At 38.6% G+C, this 8,982-nt stretch overlaps 1 pseudogene; it reads right to left on the bottom strand.

Moving 5' to 3' along the window:
• Positions 1-1,835: 1,835 nt before the first annotated feature.
• LOC116257290 (pentatricopeptide repeat-containing protein At3g62470, mitochondrial-like) lies at positions 1,836-5,653 on the bottom strand (annotated as a pseudogene).
• Positions 5,654-8,982: the final 3,329 nt, after the last annotated feature.

Below are 8,982 nucleotides of genomic sequence, written 5' to 3'. Positions count from 1 at the left end.
CTATTTCCATAAGATTTTTTGAGATGTTCATTGGATTCTACATATAAGCATCCTCTAGTCTATTTATCCTGATATTTCCCGTGGAATCTATGTATAGGTTATCTTCCTCTTGAATTTTTCCTTCTGCGACTAATTTTATTTCTAGTATAAGAATATCTTCTTCTGATAAGTCAAATCCCTTAAGAAGTAGAATACAATTATTTTCTAAGGCTTTCTTTTAATCTTTTATCTGACATCGAAATTCTTCAGATTCGTTTCCCCCAAAAAAAAAAAAGAAAAGAAAACCTTGACGACTAATACTTTGCCGGTACCAAAACATAATTAGTAAAGATTTTCTTCGATTGAATGTCAATAAAGTGAAATAGAACGTTGTTTAGTGAATCATCAGAAAATAGCCTCCTGCCTGCCTTCTCAAGCCCCAAACCACTCTAAAGGTAGTGGTAATTGGCGAGCCGTGTCGAGCAAGTAACCACTGGAATGCTAACAATTTCAGATGTAGCAACATCATCTTCCTCCAATGCCATCCAAATCCCTGCAACATCATCTTCCCAAACAAAGACTTGCTGTCAAACTGCTGAGAACGAAACTCTCTGTGACAAGACCCCTCAATTAAGGTGTACAATCTGAGCAGCAATTTCATGTACCATTCTATTTTCCAGCCAAAATCTGCCAGCCCCCTGCTGAAGGCTTGATTGAAAAGGAACCATGTCTCAAACTCTAACGAGAGACATTCACAAGCTGAGTTCAAAGCGAAGCTAAGCAGCTCAAGCTCGACTTGTCTCTTAAAAGGCTCTGGTCAAACTCGAGTGGGCCTTGAGTCACCAACTCAAACACAATATGCCTCAACCTCCTTGCTTGGGTAAGCAAAGCTCAAGTTTGAGCTCAGCTCAGTTCAGCTTCAGCCAACCAAATATTAAAGAAAAAATCATTTTAAGATAAAAGGGCAACAAGAAAATTTGAAATAGAGACATCTTTTTAAGTTGGCAAGTGAGACAAGCAATATGCAACAAAGTTGGTTGTATTAATATTAAGAAAGACATTCTCTATAGATATTTTAAACAAGCTCATTCCAGCCTCAACAAGCCACCCTTGCCTAGCTAGAGCTCAACTCATTAAAGATATGTTTAATTTATGAGTTGCACTTGGCTCTTTTAATAGATGAGAGTCATTGTGCACCCTACTAACATGAATGAGAACCATTACGGAACGTCCACTGCTGCAAGTATTGTGAATCCACTATAAACTAAATGCCCTTGCTCTCAGACTATATCACATGGGTGCTAAGCATGGGTGATGGTGTTGGTGAAAGATGCGGCAAGGTGCGGGTGCAGCGAGAGTATATATATATATATATATATATATATATATATATATATATATATATAAGTAATTTTATTTTTCTATATTTTTAAACAGTTTTTATCAAAGTTACCTTAATCTCATACAAAATTAAAAGTGTTATTAAATAAAATAGGGGAGGAGAGAGAGAAGAGGGAAAGATAGGAGAAGGGAAAAAAATAAAAAAAAAAGAAAAAGAGAAAAGAAGAACAGGTGTGGCCAACAGTGCCCGATTTGGTTTGACCGAGTCAGGTGTCGTTTCGAGCCGCACCAGCACCCGAGTCGACGTGGGTGCGCCACCATTGACATCTGTATATTTTCAGATGAACTTGTTCCTCATGCCACCAGGATTCCCAACTCTGGTCTTCCTTAATACTAGTTTTCCTAGCATATGTTATGGGATTTGTGAAATCAACTACTGCCTTCTGCCATGACCCCGACAGATTGGAGACAGATGGTGCGAACAGCCAAAATGTCATGAAGAACCACACAAAACGTTACAAAAAGATAAACACTTGAACTAGAATATGATGTGCCAAGTAAACAATCAACAACATCATTAACTCGAGTCTTTTGACAAAGTGATTCTGTGAACACATCCTGTAATTAGCAGCAAATTTTACATGGACCAGCTCGAGAAAATGACCAGCGGCAATCCATTTACCATGTAGAATTGTATATTAATATCATACAAGCACAAGCCTGATTTTGATGCTGATTTTCCTGTGAAGGCCTTTTTCATTTCTGAAGATGCCAGACTACGTTATATAACAGATCATTACAGCATGGAAACAAAAAAGTGATGCCAAAACTCCGCAATTCTCAAGAGTCTCTCTACTCCTGACCCTCTTCTTCATCTGTGCAGATAATCTCAAGAATGTATTTGAATCTTCAAATTTCCCAGAAAACTTCAAACGCTTGGCAAGCTCTTCAAGTATATCAGGTTTCCCTGCCTTAGAAAAGTCGGCAGCAAACTTGTTGTAATCCAACTGTGGAGCTTTCATGCCTTCGTTTGTCATCTCCTCTATGTACATGCAAGCCTCTTCAGATCTGCCTGTTCTGATAAGCCCATTGATGAAAACTGTATAGGAATTATCATCAGGGCAACAACCTTTTCTTAACATTTCATTCCAGATTGCCAGCCCCATTTCATAATTTTTTGACAGGAAAAAGGACTTCATTATCATGTTGTAAGTGTGTATTGTTGGCTCCAATCCATTTTCAATCATTTTATTATAAATTCTTGCAGCATCAGCTGGCATCTTTCGGTTGGTCATCAACTTAATCAGGACATTGTAAGTTCGACCATCAAGAGGACATCCATTTTTTTTCATCTCCTGCAGCAACTTATAGACATAAACCATTTTCCAACATTCCCAAAGCCAACAATCAAACAAGTATAAACTGCGATATCTGGCTTGCATCCACTAGCTTGCATTTCATCAAAGTACTGCATGGCAAAATCCATTTTTTTCGACTTGCAGAGATTTCTCATCAAGATTGTGTAACTTCTCGCGTTGGGTGAAGGTCCCTTAACTTTCATGAGTTCAAAGAGCTTGATAGCCTCAGATTTCCTCCCACCCATGAAAAGCCCCTCTAGCATGGTGTTGTGAGGAACAATGTCAGGCTTAAATCCCTTCTCCGCCATCTCATTCCAAATTGTTCCTGCCTCCACCAAATTTTTCACCTTGTACCACCCCGAGAGCAGAACGGAATATGTCATGAGATCTGGAGGAAACCTATCCTTCATTTTCTCACACAAAGATTGGGCTTCCTTAGCCAGCTTTGCTCTTCCAAGCGCATCGAGCAGTGCAATCAATGTATTGATATCTTCATCAACTCAAATATACTAACAGCCTTCTTCATCTCCCTGCCAGCAGCAAATGCCTTAGTTGGTATAATGAAAGTCTCCATTGTGGTCACACTGTTTTTCCCCATCTCTTCAAACGTAGCCACCATGCTCTCAAACTGCCTAGTGTTTCCTAGGATGTTCATCATTGCATTGTATGTCTGTGAATCGTGAGAGAAACCTGGCTGCTGCCCTGCCCAGTAAAAGAATCTCGAAGCAGGCTTCCAGGCATGCCGGAATCGATTTAAGACATCCACAACCAGAACGTGTGAAACCTTAACATTGCATTGGTTTAGAACTGCTTCCATATTCCTGTCAGAAGCAAACAATTCATTAACCACTTTGTACACTCTATCAACCTCTTTGGCATAGATCTCTCTTTCCCTGCTCTTCTCAGAATCACTGCCACTGTCACCACCAGCACTGCCCCTACCATCATCATTATAATCATCGCCAACATCACCATCAACAAATATATCAGTGTCATTAGCAACTTCATCGCCATTCCTTTTGTACACTTCTTCCTCCAAAAGAGTAGAAAATTTTCTACACATATGCGGCCCCATTAGCATGCCAAATGAGAAACTAAGATTCAGAGCCCCGGAGGTGCACAATGTTTCATGCCTATCTTTTGGTAAAGGGACCGAAGAGGTGATATATGGCAAAAAGCATGGAGCTTGACAGAAAAGAGTATAGACACAATGATGAGCACCAAAATGATGCAAATCGGACAGGGACAGAGAGCTACCATAAGAAACACGCACTTGCCATCTGCAAAATCGTCCTTGTCCTCTTCTTCTGCGAGTGGCACAGATGTTGTCACAGATGAAGGGGGACATATTTGCTGTTGAGAGCTGTTGCTGCTGGTATCGTTGAAGAAGGGGAAGACAACTGCTGCTTAAGAGAAGTCAATGGAGACATGTTCTACAGTCATCCAGTCTACTGACATGAGTATCTCCTCAAAAGGTCTCTTTGAAGGTTTCCCTTCTGGAATGGCCACAAGGAGAAGGGATTCATCTGCAAGGGAGTCAATGGAGGAGGCAGAAATTCAGGTCATGAGAAATAAATATATAGTCAATGAGAAAAAATACTTCCAGGTTAAAAAAAACATATTGAATGTTGCTTAGGATGAGTTGTTGCATAGAAGGTGAATTGCAATATCTCACAACAATGGATAGCAGGAAGTCTATATTCAGTATTAAAAAAAAATAGAGGACTGCTAACACGAGCACATGAAGATATGCAAAATTCATTGAACGAATCATGCTTTTCTATTGCAAGCACATAAAAATATAGGGAAGTGCTATCAAATATGTCGATGGCACCACACTTGGAGTCATCTAAGACACGTCTCATACAAGTAGGGAATTCAAATATGTTGAAGGTGGCATAGATGTTTTTCTACTACAAGGGAAAAAAAGAAAAAAGAAGAGCGCTATCAAATATTTTGGAGTTACCATACATGTAATGATATATTATAAGAATGCATCACACAAATAGCTAATCTATCTATTATGTTTCATGAACATGTTGGTTGAGGTAGGTTTTCCTGAAAAGAGAAACCAATGTCAAGTCATGCATGTTTTTTTAAGGGAAGAACCTGAATTCTTGAAGAAGCACAAACTACAAACAGAAGATACACAGTAATTTCCTAAAGATGCCGAACTTGAATTTAGATTGGAAAAAAAAACAACTCCTTTAAATAATGTTGACGCTCAAACCAGGTTCCTGACATGCAAAACCATTTTTTTCTCAAACAATATTCTATCCTTTGATGCTCAAACAAGATGGAGTCTAGGAGGAGATTTTTGTGCAACTTGAGGCTGAAACAAGATGCCAATGCAAATTGGAAACAATTTCCATGCAGCAATTCAGGTTATGAAAAGCGAGATTTTATTCATTTCACAATTGTGATGCTCAAACAAGACTCCAATTCTTCTCCTCAGAATTTGCCTACAAAAACATCATAAAACCAACAAAAGATTGAAAAATTCCTTTCAGTCCCATAAGAAATTGTCACTTAGCAAGCCAAGAAGTCAATAACGGTTTTAAACTTTCAAAGGGTGAAAACTACCCTGCCTAATCGGTAGAATCTCCCAATAGTGGACTGCAGACGGCATTGAGCATGGAGACAGATGAAGGGGGACTCACTTGCCTAATGGGGTAGAAGGGAAGCTCCAAGCTGACGGACACTTCTCAAGCTTAGCAGCTTTGAACTGTGAAGGAGTGACGTAGGGTCGCCACGCTGAAACGGTGAAGCACTCGGGCAAAGGCAGGATCGCCGGCGGCTGGCTGTTCTTGCTTTGTAGAAATGAAGACCCACTCCCGGGGGCGGACGCCGGCGGTTGCAGAGTATAGGGGGCCGCAAATGTGAACGAGAGAGAGAGAGAGAGAGAGAGGGTTAAGACAATCGCCGACGACGGTAGATGGAGTGAACTTCAGCTCGGTGTTGGATCTGCTGTAGTGGGCCCCGAGGGATTCAAATCGAAATTACAGGGGAAAGAACAACTAAAATGAACAGAGGACTACGGTGCCCGCGTACAAGAACACTGAACATCAACGGATCCTATTCGGATTGGATCGTACCTGTTACCATATCCGACTAACAGGTGAGCCGGATTCTAACTCCAACAGTAAGATCCAAACCTAAATCCGAAACTCTCAAACGTGGTAATTTGATTAGGATGTTCATTAAGATTCGATTCATTAGAAAACATGTAGCTCCATTCACTGTTGTAATAATGCAAATTAGTAAATATGGTAATAAACTCCATGGACATTGGCATAACATGATGGATAGGGATGTCCATCATAAGGATGCCAACGGATCATTGGACTGAAATGTACCCATTATCATATCCAATTTATCAGATATCCATATATTTGGATCTGAATTCAAATCCAAATGTAACCATATTCAATGTCGAATTTTGAATTCGAAACCCGAAATTTTGATTCGAACCAGAATCTTCAATTCGAAATCCAAATTTGATTTGAACCTGAAATTTGAATTTTAAATCCAACTGTAGTCCAAATCCGACTTCATAAATTCACGATCGGATTCCATTTTTAAATGCACAACTGAATCCAAAACACATTATTATTATTATTAATGTTCAAAAATGACTCTTAAATGTATGTATATTGGATATAGTGTCAATTAAAAATTGACCTGATAACGCCCGACCAGCTACGTTGACAATATATCATTTTCTTCTTCTTTTTTTTAACGAGACAATTAAACTTGAAATTTCAAGCTGCATACAATATTTTACTTTGACCATACTAAATGTTTTTCATCATCCATGAAGACGAATCATTGTTGCGTGAGAGCTACGACAACTAAAATAGGGTTAAATGTCATGCAAAAGATATTCCTACGTCTCAACATGATCCTATCTTCTCATTGAATTGAAGATTTTTCTTCAAACTTACACAAGTTATAATTTTGGCTGGATGTACATGAATGAGATGCATTCGGTCGACATAGATCTACTTGGCTACATTTGGTAAAGAAATCTGGATCCAGCTATATTTTCGTAAAGGAACTTTGACCATAGTCCAAAATCTAATAAAAATCCAGCTTGATTACTCATAGATGTTGATCTTAAACTAATTGAATCTAATTTTAGTATAAAAAAAAGGGTCCAAAATCCAAGTATAGGTTTGAGCATAATTATCTCGATTAAGTTAAATGTGTCATGGATGCTAGAGCTGACTCGAATATGAGCAGCTTACAACAATGACAAATATTTGCCAACATGGATTGACCAAACTATTTGGTCTGCCCGACAAAGGAGTCTTGAGTGCATTAGTTGCACTTTTTTTTTTTTTTTTTTTTGAAGGAGTATTAGTGCAATTGGGCAGTAAGGTGATTTACATGAAGGGTTTTAATGTTCGAAACTTCCAGCCATTGTTACGTTTCGGTATGCAAATTCTTTAGGCTGCAAATAGTAGCAAGTGTAACTCTAGAGTTGACAAATATATAATAAGTCCATAAGACTTTAAGTAAACCAAAACCATGGAAGCATAAAGATATATGACATGGAGGTTTTAGGTCAAAAATGAAAAAAAAAGAAACTATTAGACTTTTTTTAGTGTCAAATAAAATATATGTTATTTGAAGTTAAATTTTTAGATGGAATTGTTTTCGTTTTCAAAAAGAAAAAAAACTATGGACTTAAAAAAAAAAAAAGCATCAAATAAGTCCTATACTTTTCGAGTTAAATACTTAGATGGAATTGTTTTCGTTGTGGTCAATCTGAAGACTACGACTGGATTGATTACCCCGTGTGTGTGTGTGTTTTTTTGAACGCTCAGGTCATTGTTAAAGGGCACCTTGGTCCTTTAGTTCCCTACTCTGTACCCTATAGGTGACTCATCCAAATGAAAAATTTTGCCTGTTGAGAAACGAAGAAAAGTGAGGAGCACCTCCATTTTTGTTCGGACCAGAAGCCATCCTTTCATCGCGAATGCCACTTCTGCCCTACTCTTTCGTATCACCATTGAGTATATTCTGCTACCATCAGGACGAACCGGTACAGGCGACATGTCAGGAACATTAATCCAAATACGTTGCCCTTGAAATTCCTCCATTGAAGCTTTCATTTGCAGCGTCCAACGACAAGTAAGAAGCGTTGGCCCATCGGCCACCCGACGACTTATCATCCCCGAACTCTCCTCTGAAGGGCACGAATGCCGCAGGTTGGGTTTCCCCTCGGTCCGGGAGAGGCGTTTGCTAGGAATCCTTCGATGCGTATCGTCTCCTTCCGCAACCATTCATTGGAGGTTTCCATCCCGTCAGAGAGAGAGCGCAACTCAATTAGGTCTGCTTTTCATTTTCAAACGCTTGTTTACTGACAAGCGTGCTTCTAATCAAATTTGTTTACTGAAAAAACGAGTTTCCCATGGTCCAGCCATTAAGTTCGTGTTCGTGTGCAATCTAAGATTGATTCTTCACTCCTAATGAACACAACGAAAAATGGTTACTAGGACATAATGAACACATCTATGAGCTTAAATTTTGAAACTGCTTGCGATACAATTCTTTCTAGAACCTGTATGAAAATGTTTTGTTCCTACTATCTATGCTGGGGATAGTTCAAATTTTTATATTTTCATATTTTTAATTCATGTCGGCCATCTCGTTCTTATAAATATGTTCAAAACAACCCTTTCATTTTGAATAAATTCTTTTGAGCACATTCTCTTATGAAGAGATGAATATAAATGGAGCCATGGACTGCTTGTTTTAAGCCTTCCGATAACCACTCATGCAAGCGATAGTTACTAAATAAATTATGTACGTAGTACCTTCTTATAATCTGAAAAGAGCGCGTAAACATGAGAAATAAGTCAAGCTCCAACTGCCTGCATTGTTCTACCTCAGAACGAACCAATACATAATTAAAGCCTTCATGATTTTTTGCTGTAGAAAAATAAGATTATAACGTTTGTTTCTTAGGTAATTAGATGTTTGTTTGAGTGGATACAACCCACACCTATGATTTTTACCTCATTGCCTCTGTATCTACATTACAATTAAATATTTTCAGTATACACTACAATTTTCATAATCCTTTTCAAGTCCAAACCTGTTTGTTCAGTGCGAATGGGTTGTGTAACAAAGTTTCAAAAACATTACAGGAATTCAATGTAATCAGATCTTTCTGTAGCTGTAGAATTCATCAGCTGCCGCCAAAACAAAACCTCAAGCTCGAAGGATTCAATCCATATATAAATAGAATATGCCACAGAGAGCTCATTAAACACGAGTCTTCCACCAGATCGCTTTA

Source organism: Nymphaea colorata, chromosome 7 (genome assembly GCF_008831285.2).
Source record: "Nymphaea colorata isolate Beijing-Zhang1983 chromosome 7, ASM883128v2, whole genome shotgun sequence".
NCBI classification, from domain to species: domain Eukaryota; kingdom Viridiplantae; phylum Streptophyta; class Magnoliopsida; order Nymphaeales; family Nymphaeaceae; genus Nymphaea; species Nymphaea colorata.
This window is presented reverse-complemented; position numbering and strand designations above follow the sequence as displayed.